The sequence below is a fragment of the Choloepus didactylus genome, chromosome 8 (genome assembly GCF_015220235.1).
Source record: "Choloepus didactylus isolate mChoDid1 chromosome 8, mChoDid1.pri, whole genome shotgun sequence".
In the NCBI taxonomy this organism is placed as follows: Eukaryota; Metazoa; Chordata; class Mammalia; order Pilosa; family Megalonychidae; genus Choloepus; species Choloepus didactylus.
The window spans coordinates 136,848,158-136,860,310 of NC_051314.1; the positions used below are offsets into that span (position 1 = coordinate 136,848,158).

General features: G+C 38.6%; 1 protein-coding gene across 6 annotated transcripts in view; it reads right to left on the reverse strand.

The window, feature by feature from the left end:
• The window catches only part of SFMBT2 (Scm like with four mbt domains 2), a 271,301-nt gene that overhangs the window by 246,056 nt on the left and 13,092 nt on the right, over positions 1–12,153 (reverse strand). The window lies entirely within an intron of this gene.

Genomic DNA, 12,153 nt, shown 5'->3' on the forward strand with positions numbered 1-12,153 from the left:
CCCACATCTGAGCCCATGGGACCCCCAGAAGCAGGCATTCCTAATAAGCACTCATTCAGAGAACAACCAGGTGGTGTTTTTTAGTCTCTCATTTATTCAGTGTTCTCTTTTATTTCACATGTAGAAAAAAAGTTTAAACCAGCAAAAGGGCAAGGTTGAAGAAATTACAGTGCATCCATACCTACAAAAAGAATATTTTGTTACATAATTTATTTTAAAGAATACCACACCCTTCTTAAAACACACACATATACACCTATCTTTGATGCTCCTTGATTTATTTTCCTGAAAAATATTTTGAAGTTCCATTCATAAAAGAGTGTTTATCATGTGTGTAATGGGTAAAAATTGAGAACTATACTTGAGGAAGTAGCCAGGCAGAGATAAGAAATGCATAAGGAACGCAGTGTTGTCTTCATGCATTTATCATCCACCTGCTATATAAAAAATAATGTGCTGACCACTATGGGGAGGAGGGAAAGCTATTTCTCAATCAAAACACAAAGAACAAAAACACCTATCTACGAACAGGAACTAGAAAAAATCTGTACTCGTTCATTAAGCATCAATCTAGGCATCTTGCTACTACAACTCTAGTACATGAATAAGCAAAGAAAATGAAAATCAAATATACAAGGTAACTGTAATCTATTAGGAGATCATCTTTCATTCATTCAACAAACACTCTCTAAGCACAAAGGCTTGTATTTTCTGAAGCCAAAAAGGAAGGCACATGGATCAAAGGGTTGAAGTTGGATCAATGATAAACATAATTTAAGTCATGACTGTCCCAGATACTATGGGAGTGATGGTTACAAAGCAGAGCACTAGGTACAGAATGTTTATTTCTTAAAAAAAAAAAAATCACATAAAGGATAAATACCATGTCTGAACATCCACTTATTAGAAGCATTTACAGGTGCTCTTTGTAGCATTATGCAGTGCTTCTTAGAGGAAGAAAGTTCAAACAGTCTTAATCTCAGCCCCCTAGAAGCTTCTAAGACAGTCAGTGTAAGAAAATACGGTATATACAGGAATGACTTCAATCTAAACAGAAACTAGGTTTTCTTTAAATTATTCAGAAAAAAAATAAAGTGATTTATTTTCACACATGAATCATTTGATGAGCTTAGTTTCTGAACACTCAGTTGGAAACAACAGTAAAGAAAGGAACCTGTTTAACGGATAGATGGGTTCTAAGATTATTTACAATGGAGGGCATTGACAAATGCAGCATTTTAATATTGAAGCTGGCTAATTTTACCCTGTGGGTGTCAATTTGCTAAAAATAACCCACATGATGACAGGGCAGAAGTACCTTCTCCTAAGGGCATTTTTCCAAGATTTCTATTATGACCAGGACATATGAATTTGTGGATAGCTATCACCTCTTTCACGGAAATTAATCATTCAAGAAGGAAGGACAAAATTAAGCACTGCCGAATACCAAATATCAGGAAGGAGCATGTGTTTCCACACTTAGTCTAACCCTGCTCCTGGAGATGTCCTCCCCCTGGAAGGAAACATCAGAGTAAAGAATAAGCCTGAATTTCAGTAAGCAGTGGGTCCCACCAATTCCTCTCCATAGCTACTGGTATTTAAGAAGCAACCACACAACCAAGCTGCATAAACACCACTTTTGGATGACAAGTGTGTCCATACAACAAAACGTCCATTCACCAACAGCATCCACTGAGAGAATGTTCCCAGGGAGCCCCTGCCCTCAGGGAAAGGAAGGGGGATGGTGCATCTTCTCCATCACCTACCACTCCTTCAGTACTTATGGAATAGCATCCACTGAATCAGAGGCAAAAGGAGGGCATGGACACAGAGAAGAAGAGGGCAGCAGACTCCAGAAGGGCCACCAGGCTTTGAGGCATCACGGGAATTTCCTGTCCTGTGTGGCAGAAAGTGGTAAGTGCTATCGGGTGAAATAAAGCAGAAGATAAGATAGAGGAGAGCAAGGCAGAGGGATTGTAATTATTTAGATGATGGTCCGAGGGGTAAGAGTTGGCAAGTGATGTCTGAACGAAGACCGTGAGAATGAGAATAAAGAGGCAGGCTGAACCCCAATGAGGTACAGGGAACAGTTTGGCAAAATAAGGCAGGGAACCCTGATTTCATACTGCAGGGAGGGAGCAGACCCTTAAATGATCAGATTTGTTTTAGAAAAAGCACTGGAAGCTGAGCGGAAAACAGGCAGGCAGGGACAAGATGGAATGAAGTAGAGAAACAAAAAGCCACAAAACTGCAAACGGGGAGTATGAATGAAGACAATAAACAGAAAAGGAAGGGATCAACAGAACATGGTGGGAGTGAAGAGAAAATAATCCAAGAATCTCCCAATAGTAACAAAATGCAATTTCACAGTATGTAATCTGGTCCCTAGAATAAATCAGCCCACTTTCTACATCTAGCTCTCAGCAACTAATGCAATCTATGCAGTGGCTATGGAAACAGATAACCCTGCAAAGAATATATGTGTACTTTAAATGTGAGATTGACAAACATTTCAAGGAAATTTCTATTCTTTCAATGGAGAAAAAAAAAATTTGGCACTTCTTACAGGTGACAATTGGTCCACAGGCAGTGCAAAATAAAAACAGACTCTTAAAAGGCAAATACCTGTCCTAAGTATAACACCCTAACCCAAAACAAGGCTACTTTAAAAAGTAAGCACATTTTCTTTTGGATTTCATAAAATATGTGTAATTTCAAGACTGGAGGTAAAAGTGCCCATTAATTAAAACAGCAATTTCTCCAAAGACATATGAAAAGATTCAGAAGACTGGGCTGTTAAAGGGTAATTTCCTGTTTTTACAATATGGTTTATGATCCTGTGTAGTTACTTACACTGCAATTGGCTCCTCTTGCCTCTAAAGCTGTTGAAAAGCAGAATTACAGTACTGAACTCCCTACAAATGTCATCTTGGCCTAGTGACAACAGAATGGTGAAAAGATCCGTAAACTTGTAGAGTAAAGAGTGACAAGGCCACTACCTTAGCTATGTGACCAGAAAAATTCATTCAATCTCTGGGGTTTCCATTTCCATAAAATAAGAAAGTTTGATGAGATGCTATCAACAGCCCTTTTCAAAACTAAAATTCTATCCATCTATAGCAGGCATTTTTAGTTTTAATTGTATATACTCTGCATCTAATTATCCATTTATCTGCATGAAACTCAAAACACAGGGCTTCTCCTGTCACCCCAAACTATTCCCAACCTGCCTCCTATCATTTTTGGTTTTATCAGAGAATAGCATACATTTTAGCCTTAGGCTAAGGAAAGCCTTGGTAGGAAAGAAACAAACAAATGGATGAGGAAGAAGACTCATAAAACAACATTCTAAAATTAATCAGGAATTATTGGGGACTCATCAGCTATTTGAATCTCTAGGCCAGCAGTGTTCAATAGAACTTCCTGCAAAGCTAGAAATGTCCTATATCTGCAGCATCCAATACAGTGCAGATATTGTGCAGAAATTTGGCTAGTACAAGTGAGGAACTCAATTTTAATTTTACTTAATATAAATTTAAATAGCCACATGTGGCTAGTGGCTACCAAACTGGACAGTGTATCTGACACCATCACCATCAGCCCGAGTTTGCTATTTTAGAGAATCTGGAACAGAGTCCTAAATAACCATCAATTTTTGGCTCTCTTAAAAGTTTCAGATTATTAATATCAGGCTACTTAAAGGAAAACAGGAATTTTTAAAACCTAAGAAATTCTCACAAAAAGCTCCCTAAAAGTAGTGGATTTTTACTGAATGAGCTGCATTTTTATATCAATACAATTTCAAAGGAGACACAATCTTATAAGCTAAGTTAGGTGTGGCATATCGAGATTATTTCCTTTTTCATTCACCGATAAAAATTAAAGAAAATCATTCCACCTCAAAAAATATCATCAGGCAAAAACTGTTTTCTATCAAGGAATAAAAAAGGTCCCTGAATGTATAATAAATCAATTAAGTGTCAGGGGCTTATATGATACTTATTAAAAAAGAAAACAAAATATGGCTCCTTAGTAGTTCAACTCTTTATGCATTTGCCTCTATCCAGACACCAGAGAAAGGTAATCTGGGATTGTAAAATAAGACATCGATTTAAATTCACCAAATCAATCATTTTAAATATAACTCAAGGGTATCAAAATAAATACCAAAGAGAAGGCCATCTGAGAGAGTGGTGAGGTTAAATCTTCAAAATCTCACATTATTCTGTCAAGACAGAGTGACAACCCCACTCAGAGGCTGTAAGTCCACCCAAGGGGCTGCAAAATTTATTTATTTTGGCAAACGATGTGTCACTTTCACTTTTTCAATGCTTACTACAAAAGAGATACACATTCTTTGTGGAAACCTTGGAAAATAAAATTGCAAAGGAACTAATTAAAATCACTTTAATTCCAACACCTGGGGATAATCACTTTTTTTAATCGTATTTTCTCTTGCTAGTTTCTCTATGGATTTTTTTTAATTGAGTTCATATAGAATTTTAATCCACTTTTCATTAACATCACATAGGAAGCATTTCCTCATGTCATAAAAACTCTCTGAAAACATGACTTTTAAATGGCTGTATAATTTTTATTACATGAGTAAGGAATAATTTATTTACCATTCCCCCACCGCAGCTGTTTTTTTTTTTTTTTAGTTTTCATCCCAGCCATAAGTCCCATTTCTATTTCTGATGTTTCCTTAGTGTGGAATCCTAGAAGTTAGATTATGGGGTCAAAATCAATGAATATGTTTAAACACACTTAAAACGCTATCCGGACGGCTATACTCACTTCCACTTTGCCTAGCAGTGTATAAGAGTATATGTCTAAACATAATATCCTCCCCAGGCAGAAATCTTGCTTCCTTTCACCTTTTTCAACATGATATTCAAAAACTGATACGTGGTCTACCATTGTAATTCATAATTCTCGTGTGCTATCTGCTCACATCCCTTCCTATATTAAAACTCTACTAGTATTTCTTAAGAATTGGTTAAGAGCACAACACATTTTATTTCACAAAATTATTTGGAAATATCTTCCCCAATTTGCCCTTGAGTAGTTTCTTTTGACCATTCAGAACTGTTCATCTTTTTTGTTTTTCTTAACTTAGTCACATTTATCAATTCCCTTTCATTCTTCTAGGACGTGTGTTCCTAAAAAGTCCTCCCCACCATGAGATACCCAAAGTCCACCTTCTTTGGGATTTCAGCCTTTACATTTAACTTCTCAACATGTGCGTAATGTGCGGTCAAACATTTTGTGAGGGGCAGCTCTGGGCTGGACACTCCTCCCGACAAGCAACTGCCCCAACATCATTGTTTAAACAATCCATTCCTCTATCCACTGGGGCTTTTTTTTATCCTGCCTTTATCATATATTAAACTCCTACACATTCAAGGCTATGTTTCAGAATAGCAAACTTTCATTTAACTAGAAAAGTCACAGAAAGGAATTACAGCAGCTGTCCACATATCCCTTTGTGGTTAAGCAGTATTCAAACTCGGGGTCATTTATGGTCATTTAAGGTAAATTCATAAAGGGGCAACAGTGATTTCCACTTGGCGGAGGAGTCCAGTCCCTCCTGATTTTATCATCACAGCACATTCTCTTGTGAACAGAACATATCCGAAAGTGCACATGGGTGGAAATTACTGTTACTTGTCCCGCCAATATCCATGTTCCCATCTTCCTACAATAAGGAGTAACGGCTAACAAAAATGACATCTTCCTTGTCATTAAGATGTGTCCATGTCACTAAGTTCAGGCCCAGAGGGATTTTTATGGGATCAGGGTGTTCCACTCCAGGGAACAGTCTGCAAGGGAAAGGACCCAACTCTGCATCTACTATCTGTAGCCCCCCTGGATCCCGTGGCTGAAGGAATCTACAGCTGGGTTCTGAGCCCACAGAGCTGCTCCATCAGCTCCAGACTACTCCTGCAGACAGAAGCAGATGTCTGTATTGTCCGTGCCTCTCTCAATGTTGGGTCGCTGGAACACAGCCAATGCTATATCCTAACACATACACCCCAGAAGTACTGTGCTCCTTTTTAATCATCGTGTCATGACGATGTGTAGACTGTTTCTGGAGAACTCAAAAGATGCTCTAAATTTTATCAAAAAGACTACCCGTAATACCAAATGCTGTCTTTCCGTTTGTTTAAAAATCAAAGTTGGGAGTGACCCCAACTCCCTAAAGAAGGAAAAAGGGCAGCATCCCCTATAATCGCATTAACTGAATCAGTGGCTCTCAAGCTTTAATGTACATCCAAATCCCCTGGAGGGCCTCACATCCAGAGTTTCTGGGTAGATCTGGGGTACGGCCCAATCACTTGTATCTCTAACAAGTTCCCAGGTGCAGCTGACGCTACTGTACAAAGACCACACTTAGAGAAGTGGTGCTTTATGAAAAGGACATTATGCCTGGGTTGCTTAAGAAGATAAAAGTAGTTCTTCATCAAAGATCTCTATCATAAGTGTACTAGAAGACATAATATTTCTGCAAAGCCGTTTAAATGCAGGGAGAGGAAGGTTGATTTCTCTAGAAAGAGTTGTGCAAAGCAGTGAGTCCTTACAGAATGCCAATAATTTCAATTCAATTTTTTTTTACCAAGTCAAGCCTTTCTGTATCAATTTCCTAAAGTAGCATACCCATTCACTGTAAGTCCAATACAACTTACAATACTAAGAATGTATCATGTTGATCATTCATGGCTCAGACATTCTCTTAATAGATCTAACTATCTGGACCAATTCTTTTTTTTTTTTTTAAGCCTCCATTTTCTCAACCATGAAAGAAGAGACTGGGTTAGATCATCTCTAGCTCTTCTCATTATGCCTCTCATTCCTAGCAGACAATTTTTATATCAGAGTTACACATGCATATAATTTAAGCTCTCCCTCAAATTTGAAGGAGAGTTTTGCTGGATAAAGTATTCTTGGCTGGAAATTTTTCTCTCTCAGAATTTTAAATATGTCATGCCACTGCCTTCTCGCCTCCATAGTGGCCACTGAGTAGTCACTACTTAGTCTTATATTGTTTCCTTTGAATGTGGTGAATTGCTTTTCTCTTGCTGCTTTCAGAACTTGCTCCTTCTCTTCTGTATTTGAGAGTCTGATCAGAATATGTCTTGGGGTGGGTTTATTTGGATTTATTCTATTTGGAGTTCGCTGGGCATTTATGCTTTGTGTGTTTATATTGTGTAGAAGGTTGGGGAAGTTTTCCCCAACAATTTCTTTGAATACTCTTTCTAGACCTTTACCCTTCTCTTCCCCTTCTGGGGCACCAATGAGTCTTAAGTTTGGATGTTTTATTTTATCTATTGTATCCCTGAGATCCATTGCGATTTTTTCAATTTTTTTCTCCATTCTTTCTTTTGTTCTTTCATTTTCTGTTCTGTGGATTTCTAGGACACTGAGATGTTGTTCAGCTTCCTCTAGTCTTGTGAATATCCAGAGTCTTTTTAATTTGGCCAACAGTTTCTTTTATTTCCATAAGATCTTCTACTTTTTTATTTACTCTTGCAATGTCTTCTTTATGCTCTTCTAGGGTCTTTTTTATGGCGCTTATATCCTGGGCTGTGGTCCTCTTGATGTCCTTTAAATCCTTTGCCATGTTTTCATTCTTTGATTGTAGTTCTTTAATTAATTTTGCGAGGTATATAACGTTTCTTCCAAAATCTTGATTTGTGTGTTTGGAGCTGGATTCTCCATATCATTTGGTTTTATCATATGCATTAAGATTTTCTGTTGGTTTTGGCCTCTTGGCATTTGTTTTGCTTGATAGGGTTCTTTCAAGTTGTATCAAAAAAAAAAGGGATATCGATCTAATTTTTCAGAGACACAGTTTGGTGACGTACACTTTCTCTAAGTAACCAGCAGATGGCGTCTGTGAGCCACCTATATCCCTCCATTCAGTTCTCAACCTTTTTTCCCCATGTAGTGTGGGGAAATGATTCTTGTGTGTTCAGTTGGAGAGCTCAGCCTGGGCGCGCCGCTGGAGTCGCCCGCCCTGAATGTGGGGTGTGCGCATGGGTGGCCAGGGAGGAAGGGCAGCTCTCTCTCGGTGTCCCATAAACCACCGGACTTGGCGTAGCACCCCTGGGTTCTCCGAGCGGATCCCCCCTCCCAGCCGTGATCCTCCCTCAGCTGAGAGAAAATGCCGTGCTATGTCATCAGTGTGCTCCGTCCCTCTAGGGAAGCCCTGGGCCGCTTGGCTGTGCCACGGGGCTCTCAGCTCATTTCAGAACGCAGAATGTGTGAGGCTGTCTCTACTGTGATGCCTTGTGGGCTGAGAGCAGCTGAGGTTTTCTCCAAAGAGAGCGAGCGCGAGACAGAATATTTCCCCCGATTCTCCCAAGGTCAGTTGTCACCAAAAGCCTCTGTGTGCTTGCTGAGGATTCGCTGTCTGTATTGAGCAGTTATTATTAAAACCTCACTTGGGGCTGGGCTGAGAAAGTGCACGGCGAGGCTTCCGTGAGGGAGGGGCTCCCAGCTCTAGGTCCTCGGCTCTCAGCGCGGGTCCGCAACTTTACTTACAGATTTTATGCTGTGATCTCGGGCATTCCTCCCAATTCATGTCAGTGGATGTTGAGTGTACTGTCACATTTGTCTCCCCGCTACCATTCCAGGTTATTTACTGGTTTTCTGTTCATTTATGAATTGTTCTGGGGGAGACTAAGTCTTCCACTTCTTTCTATGCCACCATCTTCCCAAAATTCACTAATAAGTTTTTATATGGAGCATCACACAGACAAAGTTGGGGAGAACTGGACTGAGGGCAGTAGGTGGCTTGTGGGTACCATCTGCTGGTAACTCCAATGAAGGGCACATCACCAAGCTGTAGCTCGCCAATCATGTACAAATTCAGATGGTTTCACAGGTGAATGTTTCAAACACTGATGGAACAGATAATTCCAATTTTATGCAAACTTTTCCAGGGCATGTGACATCAGCATCGTATCAATATTAAAACCATCCACCATCCTGCGACTACAGTGACCGCCTTACGCACCCCAGGTTGCTACACTCGTGTTGTCTCAACGCCATCCAGACATGGGCCGCATATAATTTAAAGAGGCAAATAATTCTAAAAGGCTTATACACCCTCCCACCATTAAAAAATAATAATAAAAACAGCAATCTTTGCCCTTCTCCAACCTCTCCCATTTCCTGCTCCCAGAGGTAACCATTTCTAACTCCTTCAGCTGACTGGGTATTCATCTCTCTATTGCCACATAATATGCTCCTTCTGAATTTTCCAGTTTTTGCCATGTTCAAGTGACATCCTGTGAGTCATGTTGCCAACCTGCTCCTCACACACACACACACACACACACACTCCCACCACTTCCTGACACACTTAACCTCCTAATATATACATTTGCATTATTATGGCTCTATAAATGCATCGCTGCTGAACCATATGATAAACTACCATTACTCTTCCTCGTTTACACTTTTCCCTGGAGTTAAGGATGGGTCTTGTTTATCCATGGCCTTAGTTTTCTACACAACACCAATACAAAGTCAAATTTTCCATCCATTGTCTAAATCTCCTCACAACAGATTCAGATGTGTGGGTATTTTATTATTAATTTCATTTTAAAGTAGTTTCTACCAGGGCCCTCGGTTCTGCTCTAACCTGGACACACAAGTGTTAGAGGATTCTCTTCCACAGGAGCTCCTGTTCTCGTATACTGTTACTTCCTCTTTCTTGGTTTTCTCCCTCCTCCTGAGGGAGCACATTCTCTAGTAGCTTCATGAGAAAGGATTTATGAGGGGAAACCTTGTGAAGCCTTATGTGGCTGAACAGGATTTTAACCTGTTCTCACGTTGAGAGAGATAAAGAATTGTGGGTGGGAAAAACGTCCCTCAGAATTTCATTGTGTTGTCCTATAGCTTCCATGGCGGAGAAGTCTGACATGATCCTAATTACTGATTTTTTGATGTTCTGAAATTTCAAATTGACGTCTGGTGGCAATCTTTTAGGCTTGGGCACACTAAGTGACTTCTTCCAACACTGAAATTCATCTTCTTTGGTTCTATGATATCTTCTTGAATTACTGCAAGTTTCTTCATCTCCATTTCCTCTGTTCTTTCATTCTGAAATCCAATTCATTCAAATGTTGGGCCTCCTCAATTTCTTAATTTTCCCTTTTATTTTCTTTCACTTTATTTTTTTTAATATACCATCTAGGGTATTTCCTCAACTTTCTCTTTCAACTCTTTTATTGAGTTTTATATCTTTATTTTTCAAAAGCTCTTTTTAATTCTCATAATACTCCTTTCATACTCTCCTGTTCTTGTTTCACAAATGTAAAATACATTATATCCCTGAGGCTATGAATGACTTTTTTTTTTTTTTTAAGATTTTCTTCTCTCCTTCATAGAAGGCTTTTTTTTTTTCTTTTTGGTAGCTTGGTATCTATTTTTTATATAAGCTGATTTCCTCAAAAGTCTAGTAATACTTCTTTGTTGTTTGCCCAGTTTAAGAATGGGGGATTAAAAAGCTGACTGGTATCTCTAAGAACATGGTAGAAGTTGCTGATTATGGGATTCACTCTGGCTGGGTTATTCTATTAGGAAACCCTAGTGTTACTGTCTTTAAGTCTTTGCTCAAAGGTTGGTCAAACGACACAGAAAAGGATCTTCCAGGTCCCGATACATAAGGCCTGGGAGTCTTCTGCCTACCATCACTGGTTTAGAATCAAGCATCCCAAACAGACACAAGTTTCTTCCCCAAGATTAAGCAAAAGCAGTATCTAAAAAAGATCTCCCAATTATATATTAGAATGTGGTTAAAAGGGGAAATGTTAGGTTGCATAAATGGTACTAAAATAAAATTTTTTAAAAAACCCATGGAACTACACAACACAAACCACAGCCTACAGATAATGGCACAATTATAAAAATGTGCTTTCATCAATTCTAACAAATGTACCACACCAATGCAAGGTGTTAATAATAAGGGGGTATACAGGAATCATCTATTTTATGCATGATTGTTTCACAAACCCACAACTTTTCTAATTAAAAAAAGAAAAAAAAGAAGCAAGATGAAAACACAAGACTCCTGATTCCAAACGCAGTGTCCTTTCCATTATGCCATTCTGCATCTCCATGTAGGAGATATATTTATTTTTATTTATTTATTTTTATTTACATTTATATCTGTATAATTCTTAGTTTAAAACTATCTCAAACTTATGGAAAAGTTGCAACCACAGTATAACTATTATTTTATCCCTGATCCATTTGAAAGTAAGTTGCTGACCTGATGCCCCATCACCTCCCTTAGTGTAAATTTCCTACGAAGTAAAGAAGTTTTAAAAAAAAAAAAGATCTCCCTCCTAAATCCAAGCCAATAAAAATGTGTCTAACTCCAGCTCTGGATTTCTAGTTAGGAGAATCAAATCCTTTCCTTTCCTTAAGCTAATTCTGATGAATATACCACCTTTTCACCTTCATTTTTTTAATGAGATATAATAAATGTTAAACAAGCACTGAACCATTAGCGTTTGAAACCGAAATTATCCAAACTCAGGTAGAAAGGTGAAATTTTATATTATACTAACAAAGGACCTTAACATCAGAAATCATTCTTCTCTCCATTCGTTACGGGAGGGTTCCAAGTACTTACTGCTCAAGAAGGGCTCGCTGCAATAGTGGTAAAAAAAAATACTGAATTTACTCAGACTTCAAACTGCTCTGCCTTACCGTAGTTCAAGAAACTCATATTTTGACTAAATACTAAATATTCATAATTCCAGGCTTGCTACTCTGAAATGAGATAAGGTCTGAAGTAGTTTGTTTTTTACATGACTCAGAAAAGATAATACTCTGCAAGTAGAAAATAAAATGTGAAGTTCTAAACTAAAAGCTTATGAAATTCTGACGCAGCCCTTGGAAATCTAGCATGTCTAAAAGACAGAAAACACCATTTCATTGCACACTCCAAGAATTTCAAAATGATTGCAGAATATCTAATCAAAGCTCAGACCTTTCCAAATATTTCAATCAAAATGGAAAATCTCAGAGGACTCCGAAGGATGCACACCAAATTTTGGACCAAAACCTGATCTCTGAACATCCCTGCTTCCACCTGCCGAAGAAGCAACATGCAAATAAGAGTCTTAGATCACCAGA